This window comes from Protopterus annectens, chromosome 5.part0 (genome assembly GCF_019279795.1).
Source record: "Protopterus annectens isolate FY-2018-M chromosome 5.part0, PAN1.0, whole genome shotgun sequence".
Lineage (NCBI taxonomy): Eukaryota > Metazoa > Chordata > Ceratodontiformes > Protopteridae > Protopterus > Protopterus annectens.
Genome location: NC_056735.1, coordinates 865,246,225 through 865,272,128, shown reverse-complemented (window position 1 = coordinate 865,272,128; position 25,904 = coordinate 865,246,225). Strand labels below are relative to the sequence as shown.

The following is a 25,904-nucleotide window of genomic DNA, read 5'->3' as shown; positions in this document are numbered from 1 at the left end:
TATTCTTTGCCCCTCTAAGAAACTGTTTAACCAATGGATGTGAAAACAAAGGAGGGTCACAATCATAGTGAGCAGAAATAGCTGCAGCATGCACTTTTACAGAAGAGAAGGACAAACCCTTGTCCAGTAAAACAGTCAAATATTGCAATGTACAACTCAAATTAGGCAATTTGACATCAAAACCTTTAGCTGAACCCCAAAGAAAAAATCTCTTCCATTTATCAGCATAAACCTTTCGAGTACTAGGTCACCTGGCTTCCAAAATAACATCCAAAACTTGTTGAAGAAGCTGAAGGCCCTCCTTCTTTAAAACAGAATGCGCCAGGCTGTCAGGTGTAGAGATTTCACCCTGACATTGAGAAAATGATTGTTTTCCTGAGACAATAAGTGAGGAATCTGTGGTAATGGCCAAGCTGTCCCATGAATTAAGCTCCTCAACAGAGGGTACCAATGCTGACGAGGCCAATCCGGTGCTATAAGGATCATGCAAGGTTTGTCCCTCCTGACTTTCAACAGTACCTTTGGAAGAAGAGGCAAAGGAGGAAAAGCATACACGTGAAGGTTGCTCCTACTGAAAGATAGTGCATCTATTTTCCAGGCTTTTGGATGAAACAGCCTTGTGCAAAACAGAGGCAGTTGGAAATTCAGAGGAGAAGCGAACAGATCTATGTCTGGAGTTCCCCAAGCCTTGGTCAACTGAAGAAATACCTGAGGGTCCAACTTCCATTCGTGAGGATCCACCATCTGTCTGCTCAGAACATCTGCTAAAGAATTTTGTGCTCCTGGCAGAAACTGTGCTCGAAGAGTGATGTGCAGATTTAAAGCAGTTTCCCATAACAGCATTGCTTGTCTGCAAAGAGGGTAAGAATGAGTTCCCCTGCTTGTTGATGTACCACATGACAGTTGTGTTGTCTGTTCGAATCAACACCAGTCCAGGTTGAAGTAGGTCCTTGAATGCTTCCAAAGCAAATTGAACTGCCAGCATCTCTTTCATGTTGATATGCAAGTGAAGTAGCTCTGGGGCCAAAGGTCTTGAATCCATTTTCCTTGAAATGAGCTCCCAGGCTGACTCGAGGCGCCTGTCGTTAATATCTGACTTGCCTCTGGTTGGGTCACAGAGAGTCCCTTGTTTAGGTGACATTCCTGAGCCCACCACACAAATTCTTTCTGAATGCAAGGTAGAATCAATGACAGTGTCCAAATCGTGGTTGTGTTGAGTCCAAACGCTTTTGAGATACCATTGTAGCTTCCTCATATGCAGTTTGGCATTGGGAAGTACTAGAATGCAAGATGCCATGAACCCCAAGGCTTGAAGGACTGTCCTTGCAGTCAGCCTGGACATTACTGATAGCTGTTGGAAGTATAGGTGAAGATTTCTTTGTTTGTCCGGGGTAAGAAATGCCATCTGAGCAGCTGTATTCAGTCTTACACCCAGAAAACACATCTCTTGTGAGGGTACTAGACTGGACTTTATTTCGTTCACAGAATACCCTAGGCATCTGAAAACTGTCATTACATACTGTAGATGTTGAAGAAGTTCGTGCTTGCCTTGAGCCAGAATCAAACAGTCGTCCAGATAAGGATAAATTTGAATTCCTTTTAGTCTGAGAAAGGCTATTACTGGAGCCAGGACTTTTGTGAATACCCTGGGTGCAGTAGACAAGCCAAAGGGCAATGCAGAGAACTGATAATGCAAATTCCCATTCCGAAATCTCAGGAATTTCCTGCAACTGGGCCTGATAGGAATGTGAAGATAGGCCTCTTTGAGATCCAAAGTTACCATCCAGTGATCTCTGCCCAGCATAGGCAACAGTTGTTGTAGTGTTAACATCTTGAATTTTGGAAGTTCCAGAAAGGTGTTTAGAATGGACAAATCCAGAATTGGTCTCCAAGTATTTCCTTTCTTTGGCACTAAGAAAAGACGGGAATAAAACCCTGTGCCTCTTTCCGCAGAAGGAACTTCCTGTATTGCTCCCAACTGAAGCAGAGAAGAAATTTGTGCCTGTGCTTCCAGTCTTTGCTGATGAGGCACATCCGGCATACCTTTGAAAGGAGGGAATGTGTGAAAATAAAATTTGTAGCCTTGATTTATTATATCCAATACCCATTTGTCTTGGGTAACCAAATGCCAATTCCTTTTGAAAAGTCCCAGTTTTCCTCCTAGAGGAGCTGCCAGCAAAGCAGAGTCCGGCAGCTGAAGACACAGGTCATTGGGTCTGTTTCCGAAAGGACTGACCCCTGCCCTCCCCAGCAGAAGGGGTAGAAGAACTCAAAGTCCTAGAAGTAACAGGGCCCTGAGAGGAAACCCTACCTCTACCTCGCCTCGACCTGCCCCTAGATTGAAAATCCAAGAGAGGAAAGACCATCCCTTAGCAGGCCAATTCCTACTGAACTTAGGGGGCTGAACCTGTAAAAAGTCCTTAACTGTCTGCATAGACTTAGCTTTTTCCTCCATTTTTTTCAAAACTGATTCTACTGGAGGGCCAAAAAGAACATCAGATTGCAGAGGAGCATCCATAATTCGAGCCTTAACATGCTCTGACAAGGTCTGATCTTTAAGCCAGGCATGCCTGCGAACAACTGAACTAGTAGCAGCCACCCTGGAAGAAGCTTGTAAAGCATCAAAACCACACTGCAAAGAATGCTTACCAACCTGGTCTGAAGCATGCACTAAATCCTGAAGCTCCTTACAGTCAATACCTTCGGCTAAAGCATCTACTTTACATTTCAATTGTCCCAGCAAATAATTTTGATATCTGAGCATATGAAACTGACAATTTAAAGCTCTCATAGCCAAAGTAGAAGAGGTATACAGTTTTTTACCCCACCTATCCAGAGCCCTAGCATCCTTGTCCAGGGGAACTGGATTCTTTACCACAGAAGCCCTAACACCTTTGGGGCCTTGAGAAATAGTTTCTGGATCAGCCCTAGGACTCTTATATAAGTACTTGTGAGCTTCCGGAACCCTGTAGTATCTATCTGGTTTAACCGGGGCAGGAGGCAGAGAATCTGGGTTAAGGGCAGCCTCAGAAAATACATCCTGAACAACATCCAGTACAGGGGGAATAGCCAAGGGCCTATGCTGAGGCAAAACAAGAATTCTCTTAGCCTTTTACGAGAATCAGAATAATCCTGGCCTTCCCATTTGAAATGTTCCCTCATGGAATGCAAAGTCTCAGAGAAAGAAAAATCTTCTGGAGGGGACGAGAGGGAGTAGTGTCCTCAGCCTCCGAATCAGAATAGGGAGGGAAATCCTGAAGTTCTTCCACAGAGGAATCTGACTCATTGGAAGACTGAACCAAACCCTCCAACTCAGTCTCTACCCTGGGCCTCTTCTCAGGGGGGGGCATAGAACCCCTAATTAAAGTAATCAAATCTTCAGCCATCTTTAACATGTGCTTCCTAGGAGCTGGACCCTGGGGACTAGCACCAGCAGGGGCAGACTTAGACTTAGAATGGCTTTTGCTTTGAGAAGGAGGAGGCCTAACAACCCTATGAGGGGAGGGAACCACCGACACCTGAGAAGCACCCTCAGCCTGGCCTAACACAGGAGAAGCCACTTCCTGTAGTAACAAAGGCTCCCTTGAGACTCAGGTAAACTTTCAGAAGGAGCCGCTGAAGTAGTCGGTGGTTCTACAGAACCGGCGTCCGAGCGGACGACTCATCCTGTTTGGACCGCAAAGACCTCTCGGCATGTTGTAATTACAACGCTTACCAAACACGAGCCTAGCACAGTCCAACCGACGTTTAATAGTACGCTTGTTAAAAGTAGCACAAAAGCGACACCCAACAACGTCGTGCTCAGGCCCTAAACAAGGAATACAGAGTGAATGGTAATCCCTATGAGGAATCTGTTTCCCACAAGAAATACAGTTATTAACTTTTTCTGACATCCGTCAATACTGAGGCAAGAAAAAGACAAAAGTGTCCCCAACGGGGTACTTAGCCCAACTTGGTCTTGGTCTCCGGTCTGAAACTCGAAAACTGACAATTCCAGAACGCCGAACGGCACTTGCAAACGCTGCTTCTGCTTAGGACCACGCGGCAAGAAAGACTGAGGATATGGCGTCGGTCATGCGCATTTGTACTGGCACGTACTGACGTCAGTCTCGGGCGCCGATGACCGATGCCGGTTCTAGCCCTTTGGTACTCGGGCTGATTGTGGACAGCGGACTACCCATATGTAAGGACTGCAGCAATGGGAGACGAAGAACATCTGTCCTTCCCAGCGACTTTGCTTTCTGTAAAACCTTGGGTATCAATGGAATAGGTGGGAATGCATATAGGAGACCTGGAGGCCAATTGTGTACAAGTGCATCTCTCAGAGAATGTCCCGGAGGTGGTATTAGGGCAAAGTAGCTTCTGCATTTGGTATTGATGTGACTGGCAAAGAGGTCGCAGCAAGGCTGGCCCCATTTGCGGAAAATCAGATCCGCAACTCATTGATTGAGAGACCACTCATGAGGCAACAGTATTGCCCTGCTTAGCTTGTCTGCTATCACAATGGATTTCCCCGGGATGTGCGTTGCTATCAGAAAATGGTGGGATGACACAGCCCATTGCCATACACTGAGTGCTTCTCGACAAAGGGGGTAAGACTTGGTTCCGCCTTGTTTGTTCAAGTACCAGACCACTGACATGTTGTCCGCCTGAATTGCAATTGTCCCTAGAGGAAGAGAGTCCTAAAAGTACTGCAATGCCAGAAGTACGGCTCTCAACTCCAGAACATTGATATGCAGATGTGACTCTTGATCTGTCCATGTGCCTTGGGCAGTCTTTCCCTGAAAATTCCCCCCTACCACCCTATCAGGGAAGCATCCGTGGTCACAGTGGCTACTGAGGGGGGGACAAAGGGTCTTCCGAATGTAACATGAAGAGACGTCAACCACCACTGGAGGTCTCTCTTGCAAGAATCTGTGATGAGAATCATGGAGTGCATCGGTAGCTTTTGGTAGGACTTCAAGACCTCTGCTGCTGTACCTTTGTTCTTTGACACCAGTGAGACGACGTGTTGGCGAAGAAGTGAGACTCTTTTGATTGGAAGATGTAGAGTGGTGGTTGAGGTATCTAACTCTGCTCCTATAAAAACAGTATGCTGCGATGGCAATAGGGCAGGCTTTTCGAAGTTGATTGCAATGCCTAATTGATGGCAGAGTGTCAGAGTATATTGTGTTGCCTGAGTCAATTGATGCCTGGTGGTAGCAGTGAGAAGCCAATTGTCTAGGTATGGAAACACCTGGAATCATAGATGCCTCAGGTGAGCCATGACCACTGCCATGCATTCGGTGAACATCCTGGCTGTAGTGAGACCAAAGGGCAGGGCTCGAAACTGGTAATGATTGGCTCCCAGACGGAAATGCAGGTGACCCTGGAGCGTCTGTTCATCTTTATGTGATAGTACGCATCCTTGAGATCTATGGAGCACATCCAATTGCCTTTCCCTAGGAAGGGAAGAATGGACTGAAGCGTGACCATTCAGAGCTTCTCTTTCTTTACAAATTGGTTGAGACTGCTGAGGTCCAAGATAGGTCTCCAGTCCCCCGTTTTCTTTGGTACCAAAAAGAATCTTGAGTAAGTTCCGAATCCAACTTGGTCTGCTGGGACTGGTTGGATGACTCTTTTTTCTAGCAATGTTTGGACCTCTACGATTGCTTGTTCCCTGAGATTGGGTGGAACATCTGGGATTCTGCTTACAGGAGTAGATGGGGAAGAGAACAGTATGAAATATCCTCTGGAAATGATGCTTTGTACCCATGTATCTGATGTTATGTTTAGCCAGGCTTCTGGGTACAAAGACAAGCGACCCCCGACTGCCTCCAGAGCCGAACAGCCGGGCCTCCTTTCAGGAGCGCTGGTAGGGCTGACCAGAGAACCGGACTCTGTCACCCTGTTGCTGTGGACCCCCTCTGCTGCGTGGGTGGCGTCTTCCGTTATAACCCTCTCCTCTGCCTCTAGAGGGGGTTTCTCCAAGTGTGTCCTGAGAAGCTCCCTGTGCTTTTCAGAACCACATTTTCCCTCCCCTAGGGCCCTTGGGGTAGGGCCGAGTAGGGGTAGAAAAACGGACTCCAACGGCAGATAGGGTCTTGCCTTCCTGCTCACACCTGGTTAAAGTTTCCTTTATTTTAGGCCCAAACAGTGATGAGCCATCAAGTGGGGTGATGATAAAGGAAGACTTAAAGGGTTCTGCAAAGGAACAGACGCATCCAGGCTCGACTCCACAGAGCAATGCATGAACTAGCGGCTCTACTTGAACCATCAGCTGCATAAGATATGAGACGCATGGACGATTTTACAACCGAGTTTAGGGTAGCGAGCTGTGTGTTGACTTTGTCGGCAACCCCTGCAGCTACCGTACCCTGGAGAGTATCTCCTAGCTCTTTCAGGAGATCTCCTTGCAGTCTCGTAAAATGGGTTAAATAGTTCAGTGATCGCAGAAAAAAAGTAGCTGAACTAAACATGCATTTCCCATATCTATCCATGATCCTAGAATCTCTGTTAGGAGGATGGATAGATGTGGATGTTTCAGACTCTTCCTTTTTGGTGGCTGCAGCCACCACCATGGCATCAACAGGCACTCCTTTGGTCAAAAAGGCTTTGTCCACCGGGGCAGAGATTAACTTATTCAGCTTCCGAGGGACAGGTTCCATGGCCTCCAGTAACTCCTACGCCTTACGAGAGATCAGCTCCATGAGCTCATCGTAAGGCAGAGACACCCAAGAAGTGGAAGGTTGAGACCCAAAAGCCTTCAAGAGCACTGACTCGTCCTCAGTAGGGGTTTTGGACTGCCAATCACCCCTCTGACTAAGGATCTCTAATATCTCTGCAAAGGAGATATCCTCAGAGGGGGATCGAGGGGACCCTTCTGACTCATCCAAGTCTGTGTCGGATGTCAAAGACTCCTGTGAGGAGTCTAAGTGCCTCCTCTTGCACAACCTCTTCCTGGGTACCTCCTCAGTGGGGAGATCTGGGGAGGTCTCAGAAGAGCAGGGGATGCCCTGTGGGGCCACTTGAGGCTCGGGGTCTCTACGCTTAGGGGGACCGGTAGACGTAGAAGCAGACACAGGAGCTTGAGAGGAGAAGAAAGCCCGAACTGGTGCCGACAATGTCTTAGGAGACAGGACTCTCCTCATGGCATCGAAAGAACCATGGCTCCGATGAGAAGGGGTGGACGGATCCGAAGGGACCGTCCGATCCTCCTGCACCAAAACCATGGGCTCCGAGCCCGAGGTAGGAGCCGAGCTCATCCGAGCCGAAGCCCCGAGAGGAAGAGTCAGCACCGACAAATCAGTCCAACTATCCTCCCCAGACCCGACAGGAGAGTGTTGGCTCCTAGCATCCTCGGTCGGTGCCGGGTAGATGGAACCGATAACACCAGTGTGGGTCTCGGTTCCATAGGTTCAACAAGCATCGGTTCGGGCTCCTTCGGCTCCGAAAGTCCAGTACGGCTCAGAGGAGGAGTAGTTAGTCCGGTTCAATGGTCTTCGGCTCTGACGAAGTGGTTGGGGCCAACAACAATTTAGCAAGTCCTGGTGCCCGTAGAAGCTTCTGCACATATCAGAGAGGCTGACCGAAGACTTCGAGGAATGCACCGAAGGTGCTGACTGGAGCAGAGGAGATGAGAGAACCTCAGAGACTGGCTCCAAGTCTGGGAGGTGGCTCCAAACCAAACGGACACTCGATTCCGAGGACTGTGGAACCGATGATCCTATACCCTCTGATCTCTTTGCCTTCTTGGTTTGTTTAGAATCAGAAAATTTTGAAGATTTAGAAGAAGTGCTGGCACCTTCCTGACTACCCAATGCCTCAGAAAAAGTATGCTGCAGCAACCCCCCTATCTATGAGCTTTCTCCTTCTCTCTAAGAGAACCCTAGATGAAAAAGAGTGGAAAATACTGCAGGAGTCTTGGAGGTGTTTAGCCCCCAGACAGTAAACACATTGGACATGTTCATCTGTGACAGACATTTTCTGTCCACAATCTGGACATTCCTTAAACCCCGATTTGGGGTGAGACTTTTCTCTCTCATCCGACATTTTATGAGAGACACACCACAAAATTAACCTGTAAAGGTTAAATACAGGGCTAACTAAGCCCACACTAAACAATATAGTAAGAACAAGTGAAAATTGCTAAACTAAATAGGGCTAAGAAAGGGCCCAACACTAAGAAAAACAAGCCAACACAGGGCACTATCACTACAATCTAACCTACTTTAAACTATTATTATTTTCAACAAGAAACACACACACACACACACACACACACACACACACACACACACACTAAATATGAATAATCTCTCAAAACGAGAAGAAAAAAGTTTTTTAAAACTTGCGATTGATCAAAATGGTCCGAGCTAAATGGATCACCGAGATCTCTCTTACCGCGGCAAACTAGATCTGAGGTAATTCCAGCAGTGCATTGTGGGATAAGGGGCTTGGTCTTGAGCTACTGGCAAACCTTGAGCTTTGCTATCGGCCGTGTCGGAGCCGAGGATCGGCTCCGAACCGATCAGTGAGAATAAACGTCGAGATTTAACAACTTCACATGGAATTTTATGCTTTCTTGTGATCTTATGACATCCTTCCAGGGAATGATGCATATCTGGTGCACAAATTCATGGGAAAAGACTTCTTCAACTGACTAAGTCAGTCCTTACACAGGTGGAGTGGATGAGCATTTCCTAGTCTATAGAGGAAATGTATATGTTGATGGCAACCATGATATAGAGCTGAATAGGCCTACTTCTATATCCCGAAAAGCCACAATACTGAAGACCAGAAGATTGAAACGAGAAGGACAAAACTCAGAATCATGAATCGCGTAAATATACCCAGGGCAAGTAAACACTTGTCCACAAGGGACATTATGCCCTTTCTCCACTGTAGTGCAATCCAGGAGTTGGTATATATCTCAGGGGGGTGTAGCCCCCCCACCTAAGTGGGTTATAGCTGGTGTGCTCTGATTTACTGTTGTTTTGGGCAAGTATTCACTTGCCTGGGAATACTTATGCGATTCGTGATTGTGAGGTTCTTCCTTATCTCAATCTTCTGGTCTTCGGTATTTTGGCTTTTCGGGATACAGAAATAGCTGAATTTATTTTATCATACACATGCTATGTCCCCTTTTATTAAAACATAACAGCAGAAACAAAGCAAAGCTTGTCTACCATGGACAGGTTTAAAACTATTAAATACTAAAAATAAGCAAGTATAAGAAAAATAAAAACACAGTGAAATGTGAAATCAGCTTAAAAGTAACTGGATAGAAGTGTTACTATGTAGTTGGATATGGCCATCACGTAAAACAGTGCATCTCTCCATCCAGGGAATCAGTTGTCCAAATCATCTTCCTCTTCATTCTCACCCTCTTTCTGCACTTCTTCCTCCATCTTGTCTTCTTCCTCCTCACTTTCTTCCTCATGGCTCTTATCTTGCTCCCCGGACTCTGGCTTCTTGTCCTTGTCTTTCCACTTCTGATCTGATGCTTCCCTTCTTCCCTTTTTGGTCTCGTCTGTAGGCTTCCAAAGCCTCCTTCAGAGGGTTAATGAACCGCTGAAATTCCATCTCTTCCACGGCTGCTAGAACATCACCAGCATTTAGTGCTTTCTGTTTTCCTTTCATTGCAAAATTATTGGCACAGGAAGTTGCATAAAGATTAAAAACACTAGCATCTTGGGATATGGCACTGTGGACCTCCAAAATATTCATTCCTTCAGGAAAAGCCTCCTTAATGATACTGGTGATTACAGTATTGGGAAGGTTTAAATCTTCTGGTCTCTCTGCCATTTCTGGCACCGCAATTTATCTTGGTTATTCCTTCTTAATACAATCTTTGGTCACAACTGTATTTTGCAAACTCATTAGTTGTTTACATCAGTAATATTCAGCAGCGGGAACCGGGAAGATAAAAACCACACCACCACGTGCTACCCTTTCCCTTTAACCCAAAGGGCCTGGTTTCCTACACTCAAAAACTATAAAGTACCTGCTCCACTACTGTTTCTACTGTCACAGTGAACATGAATTTCTGAATGTCATCAAATAAAGATACAATCCAGCTTGATATAAGTCGAAAGTTGATTTTGCACTGACAAGCTGCTTTCATGCTACATGTAAGATTCTGAGACTCCTGCTCAAAGATCTATCAGGTTAAAACATAAGGAAAGGGAAATCAGAAGTACTTTAACTCTCTCTCTCTCTCTCTATATATATATATATAAATATATATATATATATATGTATATATACACACATACATACACAGTACATACGTAAGCACACATCTTACATGTATGTACAGAAATATACGTGTGTGCATGTAATGGAGAAACAGATTTTATGTGTGTGTAAGTACGTGCGCATTCATGTATATATAACTAGTGACAGTTCACCTCCCCAGCTACAGTTATGTAGCTTTTCATGTGAAAAAAAAATGGAATAAAAGACTAACTTTAACGTATCTGTATTGCACAGTGCAGTTAATTAATTATTTACATCTTGAGACATCTCTGTTGTAAATACATAAATGCTTTTGCTTTAATACATTTTTGCACATCATCATAATACTGTTGTGTATATATAGCCATAAAGCTTCTCTTCATGGTTATCCACTGAAAATAGGTTTTAATTCCCAGTCGGACTTTCCCAGTAAACAAATGCAAACAAGCAAGTAAATAAACAATGGGAATAATGGGGCTGAAGCTCCAGGTATTCATGTATGAAACAGGCCCTGCCAATTCTATTTCTACTTTAGTCTGATATCATATGCTACTGAAACACTAAATAAACCACTTACAATTTTCAGCTCCATATACACTAGACACAGAATCCAGCACATAGTACAGGTGAGACAGAGTATAACTAAACTACCAAGCAAAGAGAGGGTGAAACACTGACACAAGGAAACCAAACACTCCATTTTTTTATTAATCAGTTTACTAACTTTATTTCCTTGAGTATTGCATTCACGTATTACACATGTACATATGGCAAGCAGTGCTATGTATGGAAAACAAATGACATTTAAAATGAATGGGAAAACTAAAAGCATAACCCAGGCAGCAGACAAGATGGAGTTGAAGTATGTAAAAGACAGGAGTCAATGTGATGCAGCAGTTCCTGTGCAACACTGGGAAAAACAGCAGGACAAATAGTCTGACAAAGTACACTAGGCTCATAGGTTCATAGGATGTTACTAGGCTATTGACCCGGGGGTCTTTACAGGCCTATCCGTTAAATCCCAACAAAATACTAGATAAGAGATATCGTCTATGCCCAAGGTTTTACTAGCAAGGACTACCCATGTCCAGGAGAGAAGCCGGAGCAATCCCAGGCAGAAATTTATGGTTTCCCATCCAGTCATCCAGGTTGTGCTTAAACAGGATCATGGAAGTGCTCTGATTCATATGGATTTGAAGCCTATTCCAGAGGAATGCTTCTTAAAATATTAAGTGCATTATCAGCATACTGTGCTTCTTAAGGCTGTGCAGTGGATAGAGAAAACAGATAATGAGCAGATATTCTTGAATTTGCGCTGTTCCTTTTTAACACTGTGAAAGTGAAAATGTAACGTTGTGAATGGGCCATCTTTAATTGACAGGCATGTTGTGCTTGTTTCAATGGCATTGCCTGTGTTCATTTAGTCAATAAACCATTGTATTGAAAATGTTTAATACATGGCAGTACTAATGCATGTTTTCAAAGAAAGTAGGAGTCAAGCTGTGTTATACAATATAAAGAAATTTAATTTGAAAAAATAATGCACTTGATTTAAAATATGGACAGCCATCTGTTATTCAACAAATTATGGTCAACCTTATTTTCTTAAACTTGTGCTGAATGAGTTAAAATAAATACTTGCAGCATGTGTCAAGATGTGTCAGACAGAAAGAAAACATGCAATGGGCCATAAAAACATAGATATTTTATAGTTTGACAATTGTGGAGTTTGCCAGAGGTACCGTGACATATTGCTAAGTGCTCAATGTCCTCTTTAATTGCAGTAAGCAGTGCTAAAGTAGTTATACACACCATGTCACATGAGATGATTACAGAACTGCTTGGCAGACAGTAACCTGGGGAAACTATGCATATGGTAAAACGTACACCAATGACAAATTAATGTAAAAGAGCCAGAGAATTTCAGAGATAGTGTAATATGCTATAGTCAACTGTGGGAAGTGGACTGAAAATGGAATGCAATGGAGCAGGAAAAGACACTGCAGAAAGGAAATGTTTGGTACATTAAACACATCATCAGTGCAGTTATGATTGGGAAAAAACATTACAGGAAAGGCTAACATGCAGTAAAACGTTATGAATTTTTTTGGACATTTATTGAAACCCATATCTATCACAGTTAATAACAGACTGTAGAAGCATAACATAGAAACAGTACTGCGATGGTTGCTATGCATGTAGTCCAGGAAACCATTGGGAGCCTAGCCCAAATTCCCAATAGCCCGAAAGCACTGCTTAGTTAAGTGACTTGCTTAAGGTCACACAGTGGGAAGATGAAGATGGAAAGATTAAAACCATGTACTCTTAGCCCTGGAAATAGAACTTCAGTCCTCTGCACCTACTCCCAGATATCACAAATTCAGTTAGTGGAACAGGAATGTGAAGCTGCATGTTTCAGTTCACTCATGGTTGTAACCATCAGGAGTGCAGTTTTCTCCTAAGTACACAATGTTCTGTGCCTTACACAGCCTAGAGCATAAGTAGAACTTTGGGCATTATAAAGGAGTCAGTTTTGCTGAAGAGAGATTGTGTTTTACATTTAAAAAATCAGATAATGAGCAGAATAACATCAAAAGAGGAGAACATAATGCTAGAAGAAATCTGTGCCACAATCCAAAGGTAAGGAATATATAGTTTGTAATATTCTGCTGCAGAATTGCAGAACAGCATAGCACAGAGTAAAAAAGAACATAACATTAGTTACAAAACAAATGCTACTGACAAAGTATTTCCTATAATATTCAGCACCCCAAAAATCTTCACACTGCAGGGAATGTGGAACAGAAAAATGTCTCATTATCAAGGAGTCAGTTTTGTAGAAGTGATTTTCCTGTACTTTAAAAAAAAAATCACTGTAAGATATAATATATATATATATATATATATATATATATATATATATATATATACACACACACACACACATATAAGATATATCTAGATCTATATATATATATATATATATATATATATATATATATATATATATATATATACACACACACACACACACACACACGCACATATATAATAAAAATCTTTCCACTGCACTGGGGAACAGAATAACTTTCAAATCCTTTCCTTTTTCCATTATCCACAACAACAAGCTTGAAATCCAACCATCTTATAGCAAAATAATAGTTTAATAGCAAAGCTTATAAAAACTCTTTTACAATGCATAAAATCAATCAAATACATCACTTCCTAAATACACAAGCTTTTAATCAGACAAGCCACCCTATTAAAATAGAATCCACCTATCACATATTACACATTAAATCCATTTAGAAATATTTAAAATTATCTAAAAATTATATGTATGAACAACTACATAAGTACATGTAAACATAAATACAAGTACAGTAAACTCTCATTTAACCAGAACTCAAGCAACCGGCAAAAAAAAAAAATCAAAGAAATATAGTACAATTTTCATGTGTTGCACTTTGTTTTCCCCTGCAGAAACATACCTTACGTTTTTAGAGTTTTAGAGTTTTAAAAAGGAAGATAGGGATAAATTCCCTCTCTCCCCATCCTGAGAACAAGTCAAACCAAACAGTATAGGGTACAGTATTACTCAGGCCTATTTTTAATAGTAACTCTCAAGCAACTAGAAACTACAGTTATCCGGTGTCTACCAATCCCCATGGGTGCCGGTTAACTGAGGGTTTTACTGTATGTAGATACAAATATCTATAAATATATAAATATAAATACATAAATATAAAAATATATATATGTGTGTGTGTGTGTGTGTGTGTGTATAGCCAGGTTTAAAATAGTATATTTGATTATAAATAACCGTGTTTGAGCTTTAAAACTGGTTCAATACTATTCATATTATTTAATCTTGGTAACAAGTCAGCTCTAAAATAATTAATCCATTTATATTCAGCTAATTCAGTCTTATTCAGTAAATTGCCTCCATGTTTATTCATACAAATCTTCTGGAGAACCGTAAACTTAAATATATGTACCCTTTTGCATAACATGTTTACTTAGCGCATTAGGATCAACCCATCTATGAACATCCAATAAGTGAGAACAAATTCTTTAAGTTTTTGATTTGTTTTTCCTACATAGGAACAATCAAATTTCATACAGCTAGCAAAATATGTTACATTCTCCATATAACAAGTTGCAAATACATTGAATATAAACTTTTGATTAGTGACAGGATGTATATATTCATTATCTAAACATATAGATACAATATAAGTTGTTATAGTAAGGAATTGTACCTTTATTATTAATAAGCATTTCCATGGTCGAGTTAATGCCAAATTTTTATAGCATAAACGTTGTTTAAGATTCTTTTCTTTTTAAAAGATAAAATGTGGCTCCTCACCCACTACTTTTTTAAACTTCTGGATTAGATTTTAATATCATCCATTTTTTTTGTATTATTTTCCTAATCAAGTTAGTGTGCCTGTTATATTTAGTAATGTATCCCAGAGTACACGTTCTATGTTGCCTATTACTTCTATAATCATTATTCAACTCAGAATAATTACGGTGACCTAGTTTTTTCATGTACAGAAACCACAAAATCCATATTGTTTTTTTATCAGTTCAATGCCATAGCCTCTAGTATAAAAATCTTCATCCATATTTTCCATCTCATTTATAAAATTAACTCTCAATGTAATCAGTCTGCTATCTCTCAAAACTTGGCTTCTAATAACACTCATATAAACACTTCTAGGAAGCATGCTATTCGAATGTACGTATCTACAGATACTATGATACATAGAAAAGAAGTTCAAACCATCGACATAGCGCTGAGTTGCTGGAATGAAGAAACTTCACCACTAGGTGTATTTCTTGCTGGAATGATGGCATGCTATATAAAAAACAGGAAAAGGAATATTAGTATTTTTTCTGGTGTTACTCCATTCTTGATTTAGCTAGTATGACTTGAGGATAACCTGGCATTTCAGGCCATTATTGTCGATATCCAATGCTGTGGTGCCTAAAGATTATAGAGCTTATGCTCACTAACACTTCCCAGACCTCTTTATCTCGTTTTTCCATATCTTGGTTGATGAAGATATCAAATTGACTAGACAGTTCAAATCTTGGTGTTCATTATAATGTGTTTTTTTTAATGTTTTTGACGCGACCTGACATCTTTATTGACTGTTTAACAGTTTATATTTATTATACATTGCATGGTGTTATATTTGTGCTTTATTGCCTGGGTATTTTCCCATTGCTGTTCTCAACATTCTGTTCTGTGAAGATGGGGAAGTGGGTATGTGTCGTACAGCTCTATTCTGAGCTATGTTGCTATCAGTACATGTTACTGACATTCGACCTGCACATGTTCAAGGTTATCACTTATCTTGTAATATTTAGGTGACAACATTCATCTGAGATAAGTAGCAGGGATTAATTAGGACATGACATACCCTGACTAGCACTCTTGTGATCTTATTATACAGTTACAAGTGATTACATTCATTTCCCGTGGTTTATAATGGGATTATATGTTTTGTCATATTCTTAGTTTGTTATAGACAGTGATAGTGTTATCTTAGAAGCTGTTACTATACTTTAGTTGCTGCAGATGCTTATCTCATAGAGACACTTTAATTTACTGCTTACTAAGATATCCTCTTATCTCTTTGCTCATATTTGACCCTACTTCACCTTGGATAATAGGAGCTATTTATGATTTTTATACTTGTTTTAAGTACGGCTCGGTCACACAACAGCATAGTCTAATTTAAATACTTTCTTCAAGGGAATAATTCATTGTCGCTGATAAGACAGTCCTAAGGCGGATAACATGTCTTACACAAGGTCTCCAGCCCAACTGGAGGTCAGTCACTACTAAGTCCCTTCAGTATTACCTACTCTAGAAACTAAGTTAATCCATAATTATATTACCCTTTTCAGTCAATAGGAATTATAGTTAAGCATTATTAAATGTGTATCCTCTTTTTTTTCTTTTTAGTTTATAGGTTTAGCAAATATTACATACAGGAAGCTAGTGGATATGGTAAGCAGAGTAAAGGATGACTAATCGAGGGACAGTCAAATACTGTATATTAGTTTAAGGTTAATTAGAACTTTATCTGTAGGTTACATTCTTATCTCTTTAACACATTACTTAATCTGGATTATTCTTGCTACCTTCCTTTTTCAAGCTCTTTCAAATAAGTTGGTTAGGTGGTTAGGCACTAGGTTAGTTTTGAAAGAGTCAAGTGCTATTAAACTAAAGATGTTTTTTAATATATCTAGAGAAATCAATCCTGGAGTCTGTAAAATAAACAAACACCTTAGATCAAAAAAGGATACTGCTCAGATTACAATCTAAACTTTAGAGATGTATACATTAGAGTCATGGAACGTGAGAGGCGTGCAAGATAAAAATAAGAAAAAAAACTGTTGATGCACCTAATTTTCAAATCTAAAGCAAACATATGTTTTTTTACAAGAAACCCACATGTTTAAAGATGATTAGAGAGGGGACATGAACAGAAAGTGGGTAAAATCTATCATTGCTGCTGGGGACAGCACTAATTTTAAAGGTGTAACTATTATAATCAAAAACTCATTTCAGGAATCAATCATCGAACATAACTCTGATCCTAATGGTACATGGTGTTTCTTCATAGCCCCAAGTCCCTTTGCTGGGAAAACAGTCCTCGTCCTCAATGTTTATGGCCCTTGCCAAAGACAACAAGATTTTGTCATGGAAATCTATAATCTCTTATGTAACTATCAAGACCATTATCGTACTGTAGGTGGAGACTGGAATGCAGTACTTGACCTGTGTTTAGACCGTACTAGTAACACAATTCCACAAAATCACCAGGCTTCAAATGTCCTAGCTGAACTCATGATGGACCTATGCCTTATTGATCCTATTTCCTTTGCAGCAGACATAGATGAAAGCAATATATATACATATTATTCTAAATGCCATAAGTCTTGGTCAAGGCTAGATTTCTTTCTCATCTCTGAGGCCCTGTTAAAAGGGGAAGTTAAATACTACTCCGATCCCAGATATTTATCTGACCATTCAAAGATAACTTGATATTAACGCCGTCTGACTTTACGCCAAGTAAGATCAACAAGGGAAATTGATCTTTAAACAATTTATTGAAACCAGATGTTAAACAAGAGATACTGGGTATTCTAACGTAACTAGAGGAGAACTTAAGAGACCACTAGTATACTGTATGATGTACAATGGATCGCCTGTAAGGTGAAGCTTAAAGGAATTCTAATCCAAAAAGCCTCTTATTATAAAAAAATGGCTAAAGAGATAGAAGCTAAGTTAATGGCTGAACTTAAGGAGTTAGAAACGAAGTATCAACTGAACAATAATCCTTATCTAGAGAATGCAATTAATGCCACACAATTAAAACTATTTGACCTTCACCAGTATAACTACTCACTCTATGAACTAAGGTCCATAGCCAAATACTCCAAATGGGCGCAAGTCCCATCTAAAACACTGGCCAGGTTAATTGAAGATAAACGAGAAGTCTCTAGGATCTCTTTACTGCACTACCAAGATAAGATATACAAGTCAGATTCTCAAATATTAGAAATATTCCAGTTAATATATTCAGAAATATATGGGTTGGATGTTCAATAAGCTGCTATGATAGAATTTGAGCGATTCTTTAAAAACCTCGCATTCCCCAATTTAAGCGGGAACCAAAGAGAGCTCCTCATTGCCCCACTTGAACAACAAGAAATAATCAACACTATTGAAAATTTAAAATCAGGTAAAGCCCCGGGCCTGGACGGATACACCACAGACTTTTATAAAACATTTAACCAAAAACTGTCTTTTATCCTTTTAAAAGTATACAACTACATTAAACTAAATGGCATAACCGATCAGTATTTAAACACTCAAAAACAATCTTTATCCCTAAAAACAACCTGGACAAATCTAATTCGCACAACTACAGACCAATCTCTCTGATTAACGTGGATATGAAAATTTTATCCTCACTTCTAGCTGAGAGACTTAAAGTTATGCCCTCTATCATATCCTCTGAGCAGTCTGGTTTTGTGTGTAACAGACATATATGGGATAACACTCTAACCCTTGATTTTATGATCTATTTTACTAAATTTGAGAAAAATCCAAGGTATGTTTTAGTTCTTTATGCCTGTAAGGCTTTGATAGAGTCAATTGGAATTTCCTATTTTCAACTCTATCCCAATTCTACATCCCCGAAGAACTTATTAATTTAATAAAATCCCTATAAATAATTCTTTTACGTACCTCTACATCAACAAAACATTTTCCAAACCCATTAGATTAGCTAATGGAATGAGGCAAGACTGTCCCCTTTTTCCTCTCCTATTTAATCTATACATAGAGCCCTACTTTCTCCATATTTCACAAAAATCTTCCACTCTATTTCCAGATTTCTAAATACCAAAGTAACTCTATCCGCTTTTGATGATGACTTAAATATATACTTTGAACACTAGCACACACCTTAGGAAAATAGTTGCCTCAATAAATGAGTTCTTGAAAATCTCAAACTAGAGTCAATCAAAAGAAATCCCTTACTTTCCCCATTAACCATTACACCATAAAGAACATCTATTTTCAGACCCTTCTTTCAAAGTAGTCTACTCTTTCAAATATCTAGGCTTAACATTTTAACATAATCACACATCCATGTTTGAGAACAACTTACTTAAAGCTTGGTTTAATATTACACAAGACCTGCATAGATGGCAACAGATGAAAATATATATGCTGTCTAAAGCAGCAATTATCAGGATGAACATTCTTCCTAAATTATATCACTTCAATGCCTCAGCCCTTGCCATCCCTAACAACTTTTTCTTAAGAATTAATAAAGAATTATCCAAATTTGTTTGGTTTCCTAAATCAGTCAGAACAAGCTGTCTAAAACTATCTTACCCGAAAGAGAAAGGAGGTCTCAATCTACCAGATTTCTATTACTGGATCATTTGTGCTAACAGAAACATCTCAATCTCAAACTTTTGCCCTCAAAAAGACACCTGGCCCCATCATAGGTAATTCTGGTGTAAACATCTGATCACCAATAATATAAACCCCAAAACCTTTCCTTTCTTAACTTCATCAAATCTTAGGTCCAACAAGATAAACAATACTCTTAAGCTGAGGGTTAAGACTTTTCAAGACCCAATAAAATTCCTGAATCTGGATGAGGCACTACCTTTTATCCAACTTATCCATATGAACCCTAACAGCAACATCAACAATAATTTACTAAATCTCACAGATTACCCGGCTATTAAAGACTGTATGTTATGGGACATCCATAAACACAGAGATAAAACCTCACAAGAACTAAGAAGTGTTTTGAAAGTCTGTAAAAAATACACCATTATTCTATGCCAGATCAGAGAGATGATTTTAACAATAACTATAGCTGCCCCCTCAATGAAAAAGATATATCTAATTTAGCAGAGATATTGGAAAGCCTGTTAAACAAGAAAAGAATGTTATAAAATACTTACAAGCTAATTAGAGCCATGAAATATGAATCCTTACTGCTATTTTCTAAATATTGGGATCAACTAGGAAGTGACTTCACTGAAGAACAGAAGATTAAAGCAATCAAATCTACTTTTAAGTTATCCCCTTTTAAAAAACTTGTCTTCACGCAACTAATGATCAACAAACAATAAAGATCAACAACAATAATTACTATACCCCCCTCTATTTTAAATACGTTTGATCCCAAAGTCTCCCCTTCTTGCCCATGTTGTTCCTTCCCCCATGCAGACCTCATACATGCCCTTTGGTTCTGCAAACATACACACAAGCTTTGGTGCTCCCTAAAAGTACACTTGGAAAAAATGGTTTATCAAAAATCGACCCTATCTTGGGAATTAGCAATTCTTCATATCACAGACCTCAAGTTTTCAAAATTAAAGTATCATGTGCTAATCACTATGTGTATGCTAATTAAGATTTACATAAAAAAATGGCTACACTGCACCAAGCTCTTATGGAATGGATTCAAAAACATGGCTACTACATACATTGCCTCTCAAAAACTTATTATTAGGAATGCAAGCAAACAAGCGTATTATCAGAAATTCTGGAAACTTATCTTTGATCACATTCTAGAGAATCAGGTGTAGTTTGGTGATATTTAAACATTCAACCTTGTATTTATATTCAGCTAGATGCCCATATCCACTTCTTTTGGTTTTTCTCCCCTTATTTTGTTGAAATGGATCGTTATGGGTCTTTCTAGCTCCTCTCACACTACAGTTTAGTAGCACTGTTATGTAATTAGTGTATATAATTGTCATGTAAATAGTATTTGTTTTAGGAATTATATGGGATTTACAACTGTGATTGTCAGTGTTTGCCTTTAAGTCAGACTGTATTTTGCATGTTCCTGTAAAAGCTAATACAAATTTTATTGGAAAAAAAAACATTAAATAGGAAAACTGTTATTCTGAACAATATCTGCCATTAAGCAAAGCGTTTCTATTTTTGCAGATGAGAAACTACTATAAACACACAAATACTCTCTCATGGACTGTATACCATATTCATTAGGGACAACAGTAAACAATTATTTAATATCCATAGTAACTAAAATAATATCACTCAATACGTTACCTTTAGACCAATGATATAGGGCACTCAAAAGTCATTGGAGTCCTTAATATGTTGTTCATACATATAATTTTAAATAATGGTTTCAGATGTATACCATATGATGCATAGATTCTATTTTGACAGGCTGGCTTATCTGATAAAGACTTGTGCATTTAGGAAGTGATGCAGTTGATTGATTTTATGCATTGAGAAAATGTTTATAACTTGAAAGCTTTGCTGTTAAACTATTCTTATTTATTTATTTATTGCTATAAGAAGGTTGGATTTCAAGCTTTTTGTTGTGGATTTTGGATTTGCTGCTTTTTGGAATCCATTTAGCTACTTGGATAAGCTGTCGTCGTTTGGTACTTGCTTTCTTTTCCAATAGCAGCTGTCACTTACACATGGAACTGCAAAACTGCAGTTTTCACGCCTCAGAAAAAGTGGAGGGGCATACCTCCCAACTTCTTGGCACAATCAATCTGGCCAAAGCCAAAAGTAATGGTGGGGACAAAGGCCAAAAAATAGGAATAATTTTAAATACTTTAAATAATTTATAAACTTAGAAAGTAGCTAGAATAAAAGGTTTTTAGTAAATTAAATATTCACTGATTTGTCAGAAAACCACAAATTTTATGAGGAGCAGACCAAAAATATGATTTAAAAATCTGGAAATTATGCAAAAATCTGGACAGTTGAGAGGTATGTGCAGGGAGAGGCAACTGTCAATTTATCTTGGACTACAAAAAGATACTTTGAACAAAGGCTTGCAATCCAGCTACTGTTTTGTTTGCAGCTGTATAAATCCTTAGTATACTGCAAAACAAGCACTGAGTCACACACAAATGAGGGTCATTCAAGAAATAAAAGAAGCAGTCCTCTTACAGAAGGTATATATGATGACAGTGATTGACACTAATCCCATTATATGTTGCTGGGATGGCAATACACCGCTACTTCCTTACATCTATCATGACTCAAATAATACAGACTTTGAATGGATTATAGGAAAGAGAAAATCTTAAAGAAAAACAAGATCACATTGATATGTCAAGCCCCACAGACAACCATTTTGTGAAAAATATTAAAATTATATAAGAAGCTCTCAGAGTGATTTTGATGTGTTAACAATAGCACTTGATTCAAGGATAGATTGAAAAAAATTACATTTTTTAGTTTTAAGATCAAATTTTTCTTTAAAAAAGAGAGCAAAAGTCCAGTCTGTCTCAGCCATTTTTTCTTGCAAAGCCATATTTCACTAATGTGACTGATGCTTTATAGTCTCTCATTTATTCAATAATTTCAGTGTTCTGGTCTTCATCCTGTTCATCTCTAGCCTCAACACCAGTCTCTGTTTCAAGTCCAAGATACTCCTGATTTTTCCAGTCAACACTTGTGCATTTTTCCTGTCTCTCAAGCATTTTCCTTTGTAACACTGAAAAAGGTTTCAATGGCAAAGACATTCTATGAACTTTATTGTTAGAAGAATAAGTACAGCCCCTTCTGTTTGCTGGCTGACTTTTTGTTCCCTAAACATTTTTTTATTTCCTCTTAGCCTAATCTGCACCCAAAAATATATTTGATCTTCCAGGAAAGAATATTCTGAAAACAGCTGGATACAGTAGCTTGCTCAGATTTCACACCTGCCTCTCAACAATCCCCAACTGCTTAAGTTAATCTGCTTACAGTGAATAATCATTTTCCACAAACACCCTGCTGTCTCCAATTTTTAATACCTTTTCCTTCTTCCACAGTTTTGTCAGCATCAATGCTTTCTGCTGGTATAATTGCATCTTTACTAATATAGGTCTTGGCTGCTTTCCTCATGATGAAGTTTGGAACAAACACTCAATGTGCCCCTACAGTTAACAAATTCTGCTGTGGAATACCAGTCTAGTTGCTTATTTGTGCTTTAATAAAATTATTAGTCTGTTCCTTTCAGTTTCTCTGGTACAGCAGAAAATCTCAGGTTTTCTCTGTGTATTCTGTCTTCTGTGTCTCATTTTTTTTTTGAAATAGCTGCTCTTGAGAAGTCTCTTATCAACCTTTTCTTCATTTTAACCTCAGATTTTTGCTGTTTTATCATTTCAGCTAAACTACTTAAAGCTTCTTCTATTTTTTCTAGTCTTATTATTTGAGTTCTATATTCCTTCAATGTTTTATTTATCTTAACTCTGAGCACATTTATTTTTTCCTCTGAATTACTGGAAGCCATCTCTTGTACACAGCAAAGGTATGAACTGCTTTTTGATGAATAGAATGCATCACAGTCAGTGCTTTCTCTTCACCTTTTCTGGTTCTCTAAATTTCTTTTTTTATTCTGGCATACAGGCAGTGTACTTAATATCCTGTAACTGAATTTTACCCAAATCAACAATTTTACTGTTATTTCTCAGTTTCTGCTTTCACACTGTGACAGCTGAAATTAAGTTGTTGATAAGTGTACAGCCATCTTGGAAGCATGTGTACAGTCACTCAGTTTGATAAAATGTAACAAAGACTAACACTTAACTGATGCCTTCAGAGCATTACACAATAAAAGCATAATCTTCACTAAAGACCCCTCCAGCCATAAGTAATCGACACTTTCATTTCCTCTCAATGTTGGATATGATTAAAAATATGACAGATTTGTATCACACAATATCCACACCCTTTTTGTGAATTACAGACTTGTATTAAAGTAGCAAACTAAGAACAGACTCAAATAAATCTCTATGGAGTCTAAATCTGATCAGCATATTAAATCCAGAATTTTCTCCTAGGAATGTGGAATGTATAGAATTAAGAGAATTACCCAAGAGAACACTACCTCCATCTCCCAAAAGAAGGTGGAATATACAATGTGGGTAAACATGTCTGACATAGCAGAGGACTAAAGCTCTGAACTGTTAATAAGCACCTTCCCTGTGCCCAAGGTACAGGGCTTGATTTCTTTTCCACCTTCGTCTGCCAACTGTGTTGACTTAGCAAGTCACCTAACCCGACAGTGCTCACAGGTTATCCACGAAAGGGACAATTTGTTCAGTTACTTACCAGGTCAAAGAATACAATAAAAATGTAAAAAAATAGCCAACAGAATGGGGAAAAAGATAATGGGGAGACAACAAAGGGAAGTTTGTCTGAGGAAAGAGTTGAATGACTTAGAAAAGCTATCAAACTATCAAAAGAAGCTGAGAAGTAATTCAAATAGAGATTATGGCTGCTGAAATTTCAATTGTGGCAGCCAGATGACTACTGTTATTTTTGTTCTCGCTACCACATGCTAGAACAAAGTGAGTCAAGCGGTTTCCCAGAAAAATAAAGCAGGTAAAAGAAATTACAAAAAATAAATAATAAAAGCATTTACTCTCCCTTAATAATTAACGTAGAATTACATTGATATTACATAGAATATAATATATATAGAAAGGACATGCATTACCTGCACCAAGTGTGGAACACAATCTCTCTCAGCTGTCCAGAAATTTACATAGTGTCTTAATTTTACCTCATATTTTTGGTCTGGCCTCATAAAATGTGTGAGCTCCTAGCAAATCATTGAGGACTGCAGTCCCTAAATAATGACAGACATTTTAGTTTCAGACTTCACATAGTTAAGAAAAATGCATGCTAATGCAAAACCTATTACTCCAGCAATCTTCTACTTTTATAAGCCTATAGCTAAAAACTGCTTCTGATTTTGGGCCTTTGCCCCCCCCCCCAGTAGGTGGATTGGACACTGTCATTTGGAAACAGGTGTGAGTGTGTGTGGTGTGGAAGAACTATGTGGCAGGGCTAGCCACCTGGCAGTATAAACCTTGGCTCTAGATGATGTTTTCTCTTGAACTGACACCCTGAACCCATGTGCAAAAATGGGAAAAAGGGGTTGTGGATGGATGGATGAACATATAGGAGCAGGGACAGCAAAAGTGTTATAGAATGAACTTCTGTTCTGACATAGTGATTTGCTCATCTGAACAAATTACTGTTAGTTAATATCAATAATGAACCACTAAACTGCTTCCATTTATAATGTTGTTGCAATTTACAAACATTCATTTACATATTCATAAACTGCACTCAGACATAATGTAGATATGTTTACCATATCATTGGTGGATGTGATCAATCCATTGGCAACAAAGAAACACATATCAAGAGAGATATTGGGTGAGATTTAATAGTTCACATCCTGTGGGGTGTTATCAGTAAATTTCAGCTATACGAATATATCCCAACAACCACCCATGTAAGGCAAGTATAGCCTTCTAAAGGGACACAAAGCTGTACATTAATTTTGCAAAGATGGGGAAACATCACTTAGATTTAACAGGGTTATAATGGAAAATGAAAGACCTGGCACACTGGATACTGAGAATACAACACAAAACTCAAGACATTCCCTCTCTTCTTTTCCCTCTTAACAATGCCTCCTCCATATCACTTTTAATTAACATCCGCAAGCAGAAACTAAACTGCAAGACATTTCATTTAGATACTTCTTGTTTAATAATGATTATAAAGTAGTAGCTGTTAATCAATTAACAAACTTTTCATAAAGTGCTATAAAGGTAAAGATTACCACAGTATGGCTCTACAAACAGACTAACACATGTACATCTGCGAAGGTGTAAGAGGTCAGTGCTGCAGGTGAAAGGATTCTGGTCATAGTAGGTATGGGGTGGTGTACTTGTATAATGGAGGATAGCTGAAAAACATTGCTAATACAATAATTTGTACAATAACAGATTTTGGACAGAGCACAGGAAAGCTATGTTAAAGATGGCTAATATACATGTGCAATATGTCAAATTTATAACAAAAAGCAGTATCTGCTACTTTTTGCCTGCCTGTGGTGTCAAATGGGAAGGCAGTCGTAAGATGGAACTTACTAATAACACAAAGGTAAGAAACAAGTTCAATCTAGAGATGTCTGCATTGACTAGTGCCTACATAATTGAATATTCTTTCCATAATACTTCTTGGCTGCCACCAGGAGGGCTGGATGGAGCTTAGCTTACAGGAGGTTAACTTACTATGGCATTTTAGAAGCCAATATTAATAATCCCATAGGCATTTTAGACATCTCAAG

At 39.0% G+C, this 25,904-nt stretch overlaps 1 protein-coding gene and 1 pseudogene across 4 annotated transcripts in view; both read right to left on the bottom strand.

Annotated features, from left to right (window-relative positions):
* The window catches only part of CARS2 (cysteinyl-tRNA synthetase 2, mitochondrial), a 1,053,801-nt gene that overhangs the window by 530,641 nt on the left and 497,256 nt on the right, over positions 1 to 25,904 (bottom strand). The window lies entirely within an intron of this gene.
* LOC122802865 lies at positions 9,330 to 9,786 on the bottom strand (annotated as a pseudogene).